General features: G+C 42.9%; 1 long non-coding RNA gene and 1 pseudogene across 1 annotated transcript; both read left to right on the top strand.

Annotated features, from left to right (window-relative positions):
- The first annotated feature begins 2,375 nt into the window (after positions 1 to 2,375).
- LOC129409381 (uncharacterized) lies at positions 2,376 to 3,320 on the top strand. Its single transcript, XR_008632386.1, has 3 exons — positions 2,376 to 2,438; positions 2,520 to 2,613; positions 3,265 to 3,320. It is a non-coding gene; the product is annotated as an uncharacterized LOC129409381 (long non-coding RNA).
- A 6,874-nt stretch (positions 3,321 to 10,194) lies between these two features.
- LOC110161335 (thromboxane-A synthase-like) lies at positions 10,195 to 16,979 on the top strand (annotated as a pseudogene).
- The last annotated feature ends 975 nt before the right edge of the window (positions 16,980 to 17,954 follow it).

Here is a 17,954-nt window from a genome sequence, read left to right as displayed (position 1 = left end):
GTTTTTCATTTTGGCCTCTGTGAATTTGAGTTTGACACCCCTGTTGTAACCCATAATGATACGTATGATTAAAGTGTTTCCCCTTTGATTATATCTTTAAAAATAATACACAGTTTTTAAAAATAACCTAGATTAATTTGTCAGAGTAATCTCCACCTACAGTGAAAACACCATCACTCTATAAATTGTTCTAGTTATTGTTGTGTTATGTCATTGCGTATTGCTACTTTACCGTCATGTCATCCGGCAGCAGTATTATATTTTGTTTTCGTTTATGGTCGTACAAACTAATAATAATGTTAACGGAGGCACAAAGATTCATTGTTTATGACTGTACAAAATAAAAGGTAATGTTAAAGAAAATTTGAAAGAAAAGCATGTGTTTAGTAGTTAATAGTTGTGTTTTTTTTATACCCCCCATTTCATTAATCCCACCCTAACACTTAAACCCCCACCACCCCCCCATCCAGGTCCTACATACACAATACATATATAAATAACAATCTGCGTTGTACTTTTGTTTCTTTCCATTTATACCATTTATACCAGTGGAAGCACAGTAAATTAGAAAATTTGCCTTGACATCCTCTTGAGAAGGCTGTAAAGTTATAATGATTTGAAAGATTTTGTATATTTGATTATAGAGTCGCGTACAGTGTAAAACTTAGCTGGTTGGGCTCTCAAGTCATATTTAATTTTTTCAAGGTCAAGAAACGACATGAGGTCACTTAGCCAAATTTAAAAAACTGTTTAAGAGTGAAAAATCCTGTAGTGTGTGGTTGCCTTCAGTTTTTTTTTTTTTTTTTTTTTTTAAACTTAAGTACAGTACTTTACTACTTTTACTTTGTTACGTTCCATCACTGGTAGAAACACAAAATGCACTGAATGAACCATAATTTTCTGTGATGTCCAGGCACACATACATACACAGTCTATGAGGCACAAGAACAGCAGGGGGCAGTGTGGTTCAGCCTGGGTAAAACAGAAAACAGAGAGGTGATATAAGGTGAGGGCTTTTAAATATCCTCTTTTCAGAGTCAGACTGTCAATCTGTGCATTCTCCAGAACAGCCATTCAACTGTGGTGGTGCTCCCGGTCCTTAATATTGTCTTTTCGTTGGCCAATTTGAGCAGAGCGTACCTGCCCACCCCCTCGCCCTCCCCTTCCCCCTGATCCTCAATTTTTTTGTGGGGGGGAAAGTCCAGGGCCCTTTTTTGGTCCCAGTCTGCTCCTGCCTCTTTTCATCACATACTCACACACACACAGTTTAAGGCAAGGGTGTCAAACATACGGCCTGGGGGCTGGATTCGGCCCTCCAACACCTTTAATCTGGCCCTCAGCTGATTTTCTATTAAAATATTTTAATTATATTTTCTATTAAAATATTGGTAATTGTCTGTGGTGCTTAGCATAGCAGCGTGTCTCCAGCGTCTCTGTACGTGGCCCCTCCCACCAGAGCAGCACAAATGAAGACTTGTCTCTTTCCAAACGCTCTTAAAGGACGATCATTTTGACTGTTCACCGTGACACCCTCATCAGCAAAATGTCAAAAATTAGAAAAGTAGATGCCAAGTGCAGGATTTTCCAAGAAAAATGCACTTATTCCTATTTGCAAGTTAATGCAAATAGGAATAAGTTTCAACATTGTGTTGAAATTGAAGTTTCAGGTTGTTCAATATTATAATATTTTGTAAAAGAGTTCATCAATTAAAAAAAGATTTCTGTAACAGACTTGCGTTTTCTCTGCACAAATATTTGAACTTATTGCTATTTTTGGGGTTTATATGCCATGAATTTTCTGGTCTGGCCCCTTTGGGATCAAAGTAGGTTGGATATGGCCCCCGGACCAAAATGAGTTTGACACCCTGGTTAAAGGTGTCCATGTTATAAAATCAAAAACATCCACTGAATCATCCACAAGTCTTTCATGTTATAGCCAAATATTGTCTGATTAACTCTATGCTGACTTTGGCTTAGCATCATGATCACATGACTTGTGTAATGTTTACACATGGTGTTTATGGCTTTGTCCTCAGCAGTAACACATTCTATGAGCTTCGGTGCTGCTGGTAAGTGTCTAAACAGGATTAGTTTTAAAATCTAAGTGAAAAAAGGTCAGTATTTTCAGTAATATCTATAATAATCATAATCAGAAGTTATCAACAGAGTTTGCTCATTAAATCTTCTTTGCAATATTCCATTTTATTTATTTTACATAGATCAGCTCTCATGGAATATTTATTTTATTGTTTAACCTGTAGTGTTTAATAAAAAAAAAAAAAAGAAATGAGAAATGATCTGTCTATTCTGCAGTTTCAATAGTTGTTTAATTACAGGTTAAATTCCTCATGGACTTCTCAAATGCATTTTTTTATGGATTCCAGTGAGTGGCCAGTGACTATTGCCCTGTTCCTCCTTTTTCTCAGTCTTCTCTATTGGTACGTAAATAAAACAGATTCACAATCATCTGTAAATACAAGATAATCTCTGCACGTCCTCTGGTAACTGTGAGTTTGTAGGTATTCTGTTTACCCGTTTTCTGTGCTGTCAGAATGTGGCATCAAACATCCCAAACCTTTGCCCTTTTTGGGGAACATTTTTCTATTTCGTGAGGTAAGTCTGTTTTAGATAAAGAGGGGTTATTCTTGGTTTATAATGCTGTTAGATTATCAGTGCTCATCAGGGAATATATATATATATATATATATATATATATATATATATATATATATATATATATATATATATAAATAAAACTTATTGTCCTATATTACTTTTAGGTTGGACAATGTGCATGTTTTGTTTGGGGGTCTGTCAGCTGCTTGTTTCTATGGATATATCATTGCTCTGCCTGGAATGTTCCACAGTATGACATTAAACATCTTTACCTTACATTTATTCAATTACATGTGGCTTTATTGCTCAAAAATATGAAACACGTATTTCCTTCAGGATAAATAAAGTATTATCTATATATCTGTCTATCTGTCCTATAATTAGGTCTCCATGAAGATAGAAATGTTTAGCAATAACATCTCCATGGAGGAAATTCTTTAATGGACCTTCCACCAGAAAAGTTACACAGTGCACCTTTAAGCCATGTTGCCTCATCAAAAACATACCACTCAAACATGTGTGAATGAAACAAAACAAAACTCCAGGTCTGTTTCTGATGAGGAAACATTATAGCATAAATACTAAAATAGTGTAATGTGGGCTCTTTAAATATTACACTTATAATTTAAATGATGTACATTTCTGCAGGGTTTCTTTAATGCTTTGACGGATCTCATAAAAACACATGGACGAGTTTGTGGGTAAGTATAACTATATAAACATTTTGTCTTTTTTTCTTGGTGTTATAAAGGGCAGTGGTGAACTGCGGTCCGTTGGTCTGAGATAAGATACCTGTTTAGCAAGACAAATCAGCTCACATGTATTCACTTTTAATTCTATAATTCCAACCAAGTCACCTCTTTCTGNTTTAGATAAAGAGGGGTTATTCTGGTTTATAATGCTGTTTAGATTATCAGTGCTCATCAGGGAAATTATATATATATATATATATATATATATATATATATATAATATATATATATAATATAAAACTTATTGTCCTATATTACTTTATAGTTGGACAATGTGCATGTTTTGTTTGGGGGTCTGTCAGCTGCTTGTTTCTTAGGATCATATCATTGCTCTGCCTGGAATGTTCCACAGTATGACATTAAACATCTCTACCTTACATTTATTCATTACATGTGGCTTTATTGCTCAAAAATATGAAACACGTATTTCCTTCAGGATAAATAAAGTATTATCATATATCTGTCTATCTGTCCTATAATTAGGTCTCCATGAAGATAGAAATGTTTAGCAATAACATCTCCATGGAGGAAATTCTTTAATGGACCTTCACCAGAAAAGTTACACAGTGCACCTTTAAGCCATGTTGCCTCATCAAAACATACCACTCAAACATGTGTGAATGAAACAAAACAAAAACTCCAGGTCTGTTTCTGATGAGGAAACATTATAGCATAAATACTAAAATAGTGTAATGTGGGCTCTTTAAATATTACATTATAATTTAAATGATGTACATCTGCAGGGTTTTTAATGCTTTGACGGATCTCATAAAAACACATGGACGAATTTGTGGGTAAGTATAACTATATAAACATTTTGTCTTTTTTTCTGTGTTATAAAGGGCAGTGGTGAACTGCGGTCTTGGTCTGAGATAAGATACCTGTTTAGCAGACAAAAGCTCACATGTATTCACTTTTAATTTCTATAATTCCAACCAAGTCACCTCTTTCTGGTCAGATTGTGTTAAAATAAACCTCAGATTAAGTCTAATTTGAGCAACAAAGCGTCTAAGAGAGCACTGCTTTTAGTTAGCATCACACCTCGAAGGATTGTTGTCGTAGTATGTATCAATACTTACGTATATTTTCAGGTATTACCTGGACGCAGGACCGGTGGTGGTGATCGCTGACCCTGATATGCTTAAAGAGGTGTTGGTCCGAGACTTCAGCAATTTCCCCAACAGAAATGTAAGAGGTTTAAAGGTTTAATAATACAAGAACTGACACTTGTGAACTTTAAGTCATGTTAGAATGCTGTTACCTCAAAAACAGACCTAGAGTTCTGTTTTGTTTCAGTCACGCAATTGAGAAATCTTTTTTATTATTCGTCTGTCTACATTTCCAAAGCTCAAAATGCTCTGTTCCACCTTGTGATGCATTGAACTGGTAGTTTTCAAGGTAGCAGCTACATTTTACCTTTTGTTAGTAGAGCTTGGCAATTTCAGGCTGAGTTTAAAAACACACTGAGCACTCCCTGTATTAACACATCCACAAGGTGGAACAGAGTTTTCAGTTTGAGAGAGAACTCAGCCTAAATATACAGGGTTTGTGTGTTGAAGAAGCAACATTAAAACATAGATTGAGAAAATAGTGTAATACAAGCCCTTTATGTTATGTGATTACATGCAAAAAAAAGATTACGTATTTTGTTTTCCTGACACTGTTTTTATTTACATTTTATTCCAATTTCATGAACAAATTCCATCATCACAGACTGAAAAACTGCTTCCTTGCAGACTTTTCGAATCGCCATCAAGCCCATGAGAGACTCTCTGCTGTTGTTAAGGAATGAACAGTGGAAAAGAGTCCGGAGCATCCTTACACCTTCTTTTAGTGCTGCTAAAATGAAGAGGTATTGTACTTCTGACAATTACACGAGATATAGCTCAACCTGTCATATAACAGATTTTGAAGCTCAAATTACATTAGACTGTTATTATCATGGACATAACTAACCTGCTAATCGCCATGTTCCAAGTTAGGAAGTGAGCATTGGAGACACTTCCAGGTCAGCAGAGATCCACCTCTGCCCACCCAAAAATGTTCCAGATCCTGTGCACCTCCACTGGGTAAGACACCATTCCCCTGGAGGCGGTTGCCTTCGGGAAAGAGAATCCACCGCTTGATTACCGTTTCCCGGTAAATACATTGCTCGCATGTGGACAGATGAGGGAGCCATTTTTGGACACCCTGAGAAGCTGCTGATTGATGCAGATGGTGATTGACAGAAGTGTTGTCAACTGGATAAAATTTTCCTCAGGTGCAAAAATTCATCATCATTTTTTCACTATCCGTCGGTCGCGGGGCAACAGCTAGGAGGCCCAGACTTCCTCACCCAACACTCCTCCAGCTCCTCCGGGGGACCCGAGGCGTTCCCAGGCCAGCCGAGAGACATAGTCCCTCCAGCGTGTCCTGGGTCTTCCCCGGGGCCTCCTCCCGGTGGGACATGCCCAGGAACACCTCCCGAGGGAGGCGCCCAGGAGGCATCCGGAACAGATGCCCGAGCCACCTCAACTGGCTCCTCTCGACGTGGAGGAGCAGCGGCTCTACTCCGAGCTCCTCCCGTGTGACTGAGCTCCTCACCCTATCTCTAAGGGAGCGCCCAGCCACCCTGCGGAGGAAACTCATTTCGAGCGCTTGTATCCGCGATCTCGTCCTTTCGGTCACTACCCAGAGCTCATGACCATAGGTGAGAGTAGGAACGAAGACTGACCGGTAAATCGAGAGCTTCGCCTTTCGACTCAGCTCCCTCTTCACCACAACGGTCCGATACAGCGACCGCATCACTGCCGAAGCTGCACCGATCCGCCTGTCAATCTCACGTTCCGTCCTTCCCTCACTCGTGAACAAGACCCCGAGATACTTGAACTCCTCCACTTGAGGCAAAGACTCCCCACCCACCCGGAGAGGGCAAGCCACCTTTTTCCGGTCGAGAACCATGGCCTCGGACTTGGAAGAGCTGATCTTCATCCCAGCCGCTTCACACTCGGCTGCAAACCGCCCCAGTGCACATTGCAGGTCCTGGTTCGATGAAGCCAACAGGACAACATCGTCCGCAAACAGCAGAGATGAAATCCTGTGGTCCCCAAACCGGACCCCCTCCGGCCCCTGACTGCGCCTAGAAATTCTGTCCATAAATACAATGAACAGAACCGGTGACAAAGGGCAGCCCTGGCGGAGTCCAACATGCACCGGGAACAGGTCTGACTTACTGCCGGCAATGCGAACACAGCTCCTGCTCCGGTCATACAGGGACCGGACAGCCCTTAGCAAAGGGCCCCGGACCCCATACTCCCAGAGCACCCCCCACAGGACACCACGAGGGACACGGTCGAATGCCTTCTCCAGATCCACAAAACACATGTGGACTGGTTGGGCAAACTCCCATGAACCCTCGAGCACCCGATGGAGAGTGTAGAGCTGGTCCAGTGTTCCACGGCCAGGACGAAAACCACACTGCTCCTCCTGAATCCGAGGTTCGACTATCGGCCGGATTCTCCTCTCCAGTACCCTGGCATAGACCTTACCGGGAAGGCTGAGGAGTGTGATCCCCCTATAGTTGGAACACACCCTCCGGTCCCCCTTCTTATACAGAGGGACCACCACCCCGGTTTGCCAGTCCAGAGGTACTGTCCCCGACCGCCACGCGATGTTGAAGAGGCGTGTCAGCCAAGACAGCCCCACAACATCCAGAGACTTAAGGTACTCAGGACGGATCTCATCCAACCCCGGAGCCTTGCCACCAAGGAGCTTGCCAACCACCTCAGTGACTTCGGCCAGGGTGATGGATGAGTCCGCCTCCGAGTCCCCAGCCTCGGCCTCCTCCTCGGAAGGACGTGACGGTGGGATTGAGGAGATCCTCAAAGTATTCCTTCCACCGCCGGACAACGTCCCCAGTCGAGGTCAACAGCTCTCCCCCCGCACTGTAAACAGTGTTGGTGAAGAACTGCTTTCCCCTCCTGAGGCGCCGGACGGTTTGCCAGAATCTCTTTGAGGCCGTCCGATAGTCCTTCTCCATGGCCTCCCCGAACTCCTCCCAGCTCCGAGTTTTTGCCTCCGCGACCACACGGGCTGCAGCACGCTTGGCCCGCCGGTACCCGTCAGCTGCCTCAGGAGTCCCCCGAGCCAGCAAGGCCCGATAGGACTCCTTCTTCAGCTTGACAGCATCCCTTACTTCCGGTGTCCACCACCGGGTTCTGGGGATTGCCGCCGCGACAGGCACCACAGACCTTACGCCCACAGCTCCGAGCAGCCGCATTGACAATAGAGGCCGAGAATGAAGCCCACTCGGACTCCATATCTCCAGCCTCCCCCGGAATCCGGGAGAAGTCCTCCCGGAGGTGCGAGTTGAAGGTCCCTCTGACAGAGGGCTCCGCCAGACGTTCCCAACAGACCCTCACTACACGCTTGGGCCTGCCAGGTCTTTCCGGCTTCCTCCTCCGCCAGCGAACCCAACTCACAACCAGGTGGTGATCAGTTGACAGCTCAGCCCCTCTCTTCACCCGAGTGTCCAAGACACGCGGCCGGAGATCAGATGACACGACGACAAAGTCGATCATCGACCTCCGGCCTAGGGTGTCCTGGTGCCACGTGCACTTATGGACACCCTTGTGCTCGAACATGGTGTTCGTTATGGACAAACTGTGACTAGCACAGAAGTCCAATAACAAAACACCGCTCGGGTTCAGATCGGGGAGGCCGTTCCTCCCAATCACCCCTCTCCAAGTGTCACTGTCGTTGCCCACGTGGGCGTTGAAGTCCCCCAGGAGAACAACGGAGTCCCCGGTCGGTGCACTGTCTAGTACCCCTCCCAAGGACTCCAAGAAGGCCGGGTACTCAGCACTGCTGTTCGGCCCGTAGGCCGACACCACAGTGAGAGACCTGTCCCCGACCCGAAGGCGCAGGGACGCGACCCTCTCGTTCACCGGGTGAACTCCAACACACAGCGGCTGAGCTGTGGGGCAATGAGCAGCCCACACCAGCCCGCCGCCGCTCCCCGCGGCCAACGCCAGAGAAATGGAGAGTCCAGCCCCTCTCAAGGAGTTGGGTTCCAGAGCCCAAACTGTGCGTGGAGGTGAGGCCGACTATATCTAGTCGGTAACGCTCAACCTCCCGCACAAGCTCAGGCTCCTTCCCCCCAGCGAGGTGACATTCCATGTGCCCAGAGCTAGTCTCCATGTCCGGAGATCCGGTCGCCGAGGCCCCTCCGTTGACTGCCGCCCAGATCTCTCTGCACCGGCCCCATATGGATCCTCCTCTGCGGGTGGTGGGCCCACGTGAGGACGGCCCCACGTCGCTCCTTCGGGCTGAGCCCGGCCGGGCCCCGTGGGGGAAGGCCGGCCACCAGGCGCTCGCTGGCGAGCACCCACCCCAGGCCTGGCTCCAGGGTGAGGCCCCCGGCTGCGCCAATACCGGGCGACGTCACGGTCCTCGATATTACACTGTTCATATGGGTTCTATGAACTGCTCTTAGTCTGCCCCGTCACCTAGGACCTGTTTGCCATGGGAGACCCTACCAGGGGCATAAAGCCCCGGGCAACATAGCTCCTAGGATCATTCGGGTACGCAAACTCCCCCACCACGGTAAGGTGGCAGTTCAAGGGGGAAAAAAAACCTCCTGAGAGACAAATAGGCAGCACGCAACTCCAAAACATTTGTGTGGTCTAAATGATCTCTGGCAGATTCCTGAGCAGTCCTGTGCTGCCATACAGTGCCCCATCCTATGCGTAAGTATCTAAGCCTGACCATCTCCCTATGACACATCACCAGACCCATGGGGACCCCCTGTGTCAAATAGCTCCTGTCCCTCCATGGGGTCAGTGCACAGAAGCACTGCCACTTCCTTCTGAGCATCTGTTGTCGGTGCCATGAAGCATCCAGATGAAAATTGTTCAGCCATTTTTGTATCGTGGATGCAGTGACAGAAGGCCAAGAGGCACAACTCGTGTGACAGAAGTCAGCTTTCCCACAAGCTGAAGAAAGGTGACAAAGGGGTGACGACTGCCCAGTTTGAAGTGGTGAGCCTTCATCATCACAGTGTTGCCTGAGATGGAGTCAGGTTGCTTTCCATATTCACTGCAAAGCACAACTGGGCCACATGTGCAAGCAGACGATTGGTGTCCTGCTTCACACATGCTTTGGACAGAGCACAAACCAGTCAGTCGTCCAGATATGGCAATGTACTGGCTTGCAAAGGAGCAAAGATCACCTTCACACAACGGGCGAACATCCTCGGAGAGAGAGTGAGACCCCAAATGGGAGAACCCGAAATTGCAAATGATGGCCTTGATAGGCAAACCTGAGAAATGTCCAGTGTTGTGGTGTAATGAGCACATGAATGTAAGCATCTTAGGGGCTCTGCGGCCACGGCGGCCTGTGTCTGAAGTTCTCAGTCCTCAGAGTGCAAAAAGCCGCTACTACAACTGAGACGGTGAAAGGGCGTCCAGTGACAGAAAGCCAACACAAGTCACGAGTCACGGATGACGGAGACTATATTACCTACGGGACGTAATCCTGGGTCACAGATGTGACTAAATTGGAATTACTACTCGAACTGAGTATGTGCTTTCAGCACTGCCCTCTGGTGGTCAGGGGGGATGAAATAAAACCAATTATTGGTTATAAGTTAATTTGTCAACTCTCTACAGCTCAAATCTTATTATATTACAACAAAAATACTTGGAATCTCCACAGATTTACAAAGAAAATGTACAAATTGTTTAAGTTTTTATACATTGAATGATAAGTTGATGTAGTAGTTATTGAGTTTAAGTTATGACAGACCTAGATACAGCTCTGGATGGGCCTGACTAACTGTTTGTTTCAGATGGTTCCACTCATCAACACAGTAACTAATGCCCTGATGGAGAATCTGAACGTGTATGCAGAGTCAAATGAGGCCTTTGACATCCACAAGTAAAGAGATTTAAACATATATACACTGCAGGTTAAAAGTTTGGACACACCTTCTAATTCAGTGTTTTGTTTTGTTTTCTTTGTGTTTACCACTTTCCACATTTTATATGCATACAGAAGACATTAAACATAAGAAGCAAGATATATGGAATTACACAGTTAAGAAAAAAAGTTAAATGACTCAACTAAATATGTTAGTATCTGCCCTTTGCTTTGTCGACAGTGCTGCAAACCCTTGGCCTTCTCTAAATGACCTTCTTGATGAAGTCTCCTGAAATGGTTTTTACTTCACAGCTGTGTCGTATCAGGGCTAAGGAATGCCAAAAATGCAAAGCAGTGGTCAAAGCAAAGAGCTATTTTTTAAAAGTCTAACATCCAAAACTGCATAGTTTGGAGTTATTTTGAAGGTATTTTTTGTTTGAATCCATCTATACATGTTCATTCATAGTTTTGATGCCTTCAGTGAGAATCTACAATGTAAAAGTCAAGAAAATAAAGAACCAGAAATGAGTGTCCAAAGGTTTGACTGGTAGTTTACATGTTCCTTTTATTTCTCACTCATGTATTCTTAAAGTTGCACGATGTAACTTTTTGGTTGGAGCTCCTTCTTACTCTGCTTTGAATGTTCCACAATATGACTTTAAACAGCTCTGCCTTACATTTATTGTATTACAGGTGGTTTTATTGCTCAAAAATATCTAGAAAAACAGTCATTTGCAGTGTGAACAGGGTTGCCTCTCCACAGATCTGAACTGTAACTTGGCTTAGTTTGGTCTCCATGAAGATAGAAAGGTTTAATGCCATACTGTGAAACATTCCAGACAAATCAATAACATCTCCATAGAGAAAAACAGGTGGAAAACTTTAACTTGTGTTGTTTCTCCAGATGCTTCAGCTGCTTCACCATGGATGTCATTGCCAGTGTGGCGTTTGGCACTCAGGTGGACTCCCAGAACACCCCTGATGACCCTTTTGTGCGACATGCTCAGCTGTTTTTCTCCTTCTCTGTCTTCAGACCAATCATGTCTTTTTCGTGAGTATTTCTACAATTGTATAGTTTAACACTTTTGTTTAAACATCTGTACCTCGTGTGTTGTCCAGTTGCCTTTCCTTTTATTTTGAGGCCTATCATAAACATCATTCCAAACAAAAGGAGAGACCAGCTGAACCATTTCTTCACCAACACTATTCGAAAGATCATTATACAGAGAGAGGAGCAGCCCCCAGAGCAGGTACATGTCAGTCCAAACCCATGTTCCCATTTGTAATGGACCGCATGTGTAAATAAGTATCTGGATGACAAAAGCAGGTTCTAGAGGTGACTGCTCTGGTGCAGCTTAAGAAAGTGCTTTAGGACAGCTCTTTTGCTTCTGGCGCAGACATGGAAAACAGTGTAGCTCACAAACAAGAGCTCTCAACACTGGCAGCGTTTTCTAAAGTTTTAAAACTGTGGTTATTCAAGGATCAAATATGTCACCATGTTTAACAAAATGACATTTTAATATTGGGGGGTTGTTGGTTTAACTCTTCTATCTTCAAATGAAATGTACTTTGTGATTTATATTTGTATATAGTGAGTGTGCTGGGGTTAAATTTGCTTTTGTGCGACTGTTTCTGTACTTTTCCCTGTCCTTTTTGACACCAATGTGCCAAGAGACTGAAGATGTAAAAAATAAGACACGTTTGCTATAATCTTTCATCTCATTGGTAAATGGTCACAGTTTTATATAGTGCTTTTCCACCTGCAAGGCACTCAAAGTGCTTTACAACAAGAAACCACTCACCCATTAACACACACTTGTACATAAACACTAGGGGTGAAATGGGTTAAGTGTCTTGGCCAGAGTCACAGGTAAATAGTGTTAAAAGTTAAATAGTGCGTAAATGAGCTCGGGGAGCTGTGTTGTTGGGGCTGTGTGTGAGTGGTGTGTTGTGTTGTTGGGGCTGTGTGTGAGCGGTGTGTTGTGTTGTGTTGTGTTGTGTTGTTGGGGCTGTGTGTGAGTGGTGTGTTGTGTTGTTGGGGCTGTGTGTGAGTGGTGTGTTGTGTTGTTGGGGCTGTGTGTGAGTGGTGTGTTGTGTTGTTGGAGCTGTGTGTGAGTGGTGTGTTGTGTTGTTGGGGCTGTGTGTGAGTGGTGTGTTGTGTTGTTGGGGCTGTGTGTGAGCGTGTGTGTGTGTGTGTGTGGGGCTGTGTGTGAGTGGTGTGTTGTGTTGTTGGAGCTGTGTGTGAGCGGTGGATCAGGTTGCATAATCTTTGCACTTGACTGTGATAGATATAGTTCAATGAATAGTGACCAAAATGTCTTTCTGTTTCTGGTATTCGCTATAATACTATACAGCCTATATATATATATATAATACATATATTTATAATATATTTAAAAAAAAACTCCACGGTGGTTGGTCTCTCTCACCCTCATTGAGCTCGGGTCCTCTACCAGAGGCCTGGGAGCTTGAGAGTTCTGCGTAGTATCTTTGCTGTTCCCAGTACTGCACTTTTCTGGACTGAGATGTCCGTTGTTTTTCCCAGTATCTGTTGTAGCCACTTCCAGTTTGGGGGTTACAGCCCCGAGTGCTCCAATCACCACAGGCACCACTGATGCCTTTACTTTCCAGGCTCTCTCCAGCTCTTCCTTGAGCCCCTGGTATTTCTCTAGTTTCTCGTGTTCCTTTTTCCTGATATTACCATCGCTTGGTATTGCGATGTCCACCACCACGGCTCTGCTCTGTTTCTTATCCACCACCAATATGTCTGGTTGGTCCATCACCATCATGTCAGTCTGTATCTGGAAGTCCCACAGGATCTTGGCTCGGTCATCCTTCACAACTTTTGGAGGTGTTTCCCACCTTGATCCTGGGGTTTCCAGCCCACACTCTGCACAGATGTTTCTGTACACTATGCCCGTCACTTGATTATGTCGCTCCATGTATGCTTTCCCTGCCAGCATCTTACACCCTGCAGTTATGTGCTGGACTGTCTCAGGAGCCTCTTGGCACAGTCTACATCGTGGGTCTTGTCTGGTGTGGTAGATCTGGGCCTCTATTACTCGAGTGCCCAGGGCCTGCTGTCCTTCAGACCAGCCCTCTCAAGACATTGGTAGGATTTCTTGATATCAGCCACTTCAGTTATGTTCCGGTGGAAATTCTGGCCTATGTGCACCCCCCCCCCAAAAAAAAAAATGTCATGATTGCCAGTAGTTGGTCCGAGTGAAGGCCCAGGGTCCAGGTCCACCTTTCTCCACTGCCAATGACACAATGACATCATTCATCTGTGGAAGTTGGAATCACACCGCCAACTTGTGGGTCAGTGGATCTGACTGCTCAACCAATGATGAAATTCATTTTTATTTTCTTTAATAAATTAGAGACGCAGAGATTTCCTTCAGCTGATGTTGGATGCGCGCAGCAGGGGGGATGAGAGTGTGTCTTTGGAGCACTTTGACACTGGAGTCCACAGTGATGATCCTCAAACCTCAGCTTCATTAAATAAAGACAGTAACAGGTAGGGATGTATCGATAAAAGCAAATCTCACTGTACAATATTTATTGCTACATTTTAGAAATGCTAACAGAATTGAAGAAATGCTACTTTTTCCTTTTAAAAAGCCTTAATGAGATTCATTTGATCTCCCAATAATTTCTGTTATTAGGTTATTTTTTCAGAGCAAGAGTTTATTTTCATACTTGACAGTTTGGACTGCTCACTTGTGGCCTTCCTCAGAGTCACATGATGTTGCTGTGACGTGTCCAGTCAGCTGATTTATACAGGTTTTGGTGCTGTCTTCTTATAAACTCGGACAAGGGGGCTTTTTTACTCTTGCACACCTGGGATAATGTGCTGAGGAAGACCACTAGTGAGCAGGTGAAACTGTCAGGTATGAAAACAAAGTCTTGGTCTGAAAAAAGAACCCAGTAACAAGCCTTTAATGCTATATTATGATCATGTTCCAAAGAACTTAGAAAAATTCACTTCATATCATCTGCGCTGAAAAGGAAAAAAAGATCATATATCATCTATATATGGTGACAACCCTCAACATTATTGTGAAACTTTTGACTGTACGATATCACAATATTTCTGTTATTGTCACATCCGTAGCAACAGGAGCCTGTCACTGCAGGAACAGTTACAGAGGCGATCACAGAGAAAGACCATGTCAGAGGATGAGGTCATAGGTCAGGCTTTTGTTTTCCTTTTGGCCGGATATGAAACTACCAGCGGCACACTGGCCTTCACCTGTTACCTGCTGGCTCTGCACCCCGAGTGTCAGCACAAGCTCCAAGAGGAAATAGACCACTTCTACACTCGAACATGTGAGTCCAAACATTTATAGACATCAAGTTTAAAAGGTCCATATTATGCTGTTTTCTGATCTGCGTTATAATGTTTCTTCATTACAAACAGACCCGGAGTTATGTTTTGTTTCATTAACACACAAACTCTGCACATTTAGACTGAGTTCTTCTCTCAAACATTAATCACTCCACTGTGTTTTTTAAACTCCATACACCTTCACTAGAATCATTTGGATAGTTTAGATTTTAAACCCTGGAATTGCCAATATCTACTGAAGTAAACATGACATCACAAAGTGGAACAGAGCATGTTGAGCTATGGAGATGTAAACAGACTCATAAGAAATTGATACTCAAACAAGTGTGAATGAAACAAAACACAACTCCTTTTCTGTTTTTGATGAGATAACATCATTATAACATGTCTTAAAGCGTACAAGAATCCATTTTGTGTAATACAGCATTTTTTACATTTGTGTTTATTTTATACTAACAACAGAATTCAACTTAATTTCTGTTTTATAGGAGTCTCAAGATTACTCAAATGCTCCAGAGTTTAAATATTTAGACATGGTTATAAGTGAATCTCTGCGCATGTACCCACCTGGATTCAGGTAAACACACAACATATATATAATTTATAATGTACTGTATAGTTTCTCCTTATAACCTCTTGTATACAGCTGAGATATATTTGTATTATTGTATTTGTATATTTTATTTTTACTTGCACATGTTCATTTATATAGTTATGCCTTATTTGACACCTGTCTCTTGCTGCTGTTTTTTTTTTGCTACTTATTTTGAATTTATTATCATTTATATAAATATATTTTACTCTTTGTTATTATATTATATTGTGATCTGTGAGCCACTGTGTCCAAGTAATTTCCCTTGTGGATTAGTAAAGTCCTGAGCAGGCCTGTCAACAGAAATTTAGGGGCCCAGGACCAGGAGCCTCACATGGGCCCCCCTCCAATATAAATTAATAGGATGAAGTTATTTCATTGAAGGTTTGCTCGGGAAATTGAACGTGACTCAGTGGTGAATGGCCAGCGTCTGCCTAAAGGAGCCTGGTTAGAAATTCCAATAGGTTTTCTCCACCACGATCCAGAGCACTGGCCCGAACCGGAGAAGTTCATCCCAGAGAGGTGAGATACAGGTCTTAAATACACCTGAACATTGGTTGCCACCTGCCATAAAACTAAAGAAAGAGGAAGAGATATAAATTTTACTCATGAACACATATTTTTGTGTGTGTTTTGGTCTTAAAATGCTCAAATTAACCCGCTCAACATGATCCTTTTGCTGTTTTGTCTGTAAATCAATTCCTATTCCTAATATGGAAGTCGGCTCCAAATTTGCCCCAAACTGCTGGCGTCATGAGCTTCATTTGACTGGAGCCGAACGCTATGGGTGACATGACACTCACTCAGTCCATGTCTTTATTGGTGGTTTTCAGATTTTGGGGGTGAAGAGTCAGATTTCCCTATTGATTACATTTTATTACAAATTCCAAAAGGTAAATTCACAAATGTTGAACTTGGTATTTTCTATTATTGGCTAAACCCAAAAACTCACCTATTACTGCATAATTTTGAACAATATTTTAATAATTCCATCTGTATTTATTAACTTTGGCCTATAGAATGCTGTGATTTAATCTGAAACCCAGCAACACAGTCTATTTTTTTGTGAACTAAATGATGTGTGGTTGTTTTCCAGATTCACTCCAGAGGCAAAGGCCGCTCGTCATCCTTTTGTGTACCTCCCCTTTGGGGCGGGTCCTCGTAACTGTGTGGGCATGAGGCTGGCACAGCTGGAGATCAAAATAGCTTTAGTAAATCTTTACGCAGGTTCACCATTGTGACCTGTGATGAAACAAAGGTGAGAAAAAACTCTGATTATAGTTTAACACTGAGTCCTCAATATAATATATGTCCTTCTGTCTCTGTGCAGGTTCCACTTGAGCTGAAGTCTTCGAACTCTCTGAGCCCCAAAAATGGCATCTATGTGAAAATAATAAAAAGGGAGATGGGTGAGGAGACTGAACAAATCAGCACATGATGCAAAGGAATCATTGGATAAAGGATTTTTTTTTTTTATTCCACCTCAATCGTCTATATATTTTAAATTTAAAAAAAGACATTACTTGCACAAAAATGCTGTTATACTCTTGTCACATGTGAAGACAGGCACTGCATTGTGACATACTTTAATATTCCTCAGCTCATGCTGCTAAAGTCTGACTACTTTCCACACGGAGCTGGTTTTATATTGGTTCTGGGATAACACTTATAACTGAAGCACTGTTAACATTTTGTGGTGAGGAAGTTGTTGGGGAAGTAGTTGCAGTTCTAGACTACAAACAATAAAAACTGGAAAAAGTTGCCCTGAATCAAAGAGTCTGATTTATTAAAACAATTGTGCGCACAGTTACAACGCTGTCTCTGTCCCTCACAGTCGTCTCGCACTAATCTAAAGCATACTGACTAGGGATGTAGCAATAACCAAAATATCGTGATATCGTATCGTCAAAGTTCTCACAATAATATCGTGGACCTTCACAATATATCGAATTACAAGTCTCTTTGCTTATATTAAGAGTTATGGTGCAGCAATAGCTAAAAAAACACAGAGGGAACTACATAGACCATGATCCTTTGCTCCATTTCAGTGCAGACTACAAGAAAAAAATAACAGTTCTAAGCACTTTTAAGTCTTAGTTCTTTGGATTAAGTCTCGTCAAAGCATTTTAAGAGGAAAGAGTAGAATATTAACAGTTTTAGCCTCCACAAAATATCGCAATTAATATCGTACTGTGAGATGTATATCGTGAAAATATTATACTGAGAGATTTGGATATTGTTACATCTCTAATCGTGAGCCTCCCCACCATGTCGTGAGCTTTCCCACAATATCACTATAAATATCGTACCGTGAGGTTCATACCGTGACGATATCGTATCATGAGACTTGGATATCGTTACACCCCTAATAGTGATACATACAGGGTTTTTATATCCCACAAGAAGTCATAAACACAGGATAAACACAAGATGAGGTAAGACAGACATAAAACTGGGTCAACAATCAGAAATGAACAAGTCAAAAACCGGTTCTGGACTGATATAAGTGGCAGATTGATATTAGGAAATGATTTGAGGAATGATGAGGGTGATACATAATCTGGTGACTTCCAAGACCAGAGTGACCTGACACATCAAATTATGTTATAAATTAGCCAGACACGGAGTTGTCACTTAACCAGTTAACAAACCAAAACCATAAATCAAACATGTAACTCAGGCCCGGGGGCCAAATTTGATCCAAGATATAATTATATTTGGCCCGTGAGATCATATCAAATATGTATTA

Source organism: Boleophthalmus pectinirostris, unplaced genomic scaffold, assembly GCF_026225935.1.
Source record: "Boleophthalmus pectinirostris isolate CB_2022bp ecotype Guang Dong unplaced genomic scaffold, ASM2622593v1 HiC_scaffold_2, whole genome shotgun sequence".
Lineage (NCBI taxonomy): Eukaryota > Metazoa > Chordata > Actinopteri > Gobiiformes > Gobiidae > Boleophthalmus > Boleophthalmus pectinirostris.
This window is presented reverse-complemented; position numbering and strand designations above follow the sequence as displayed.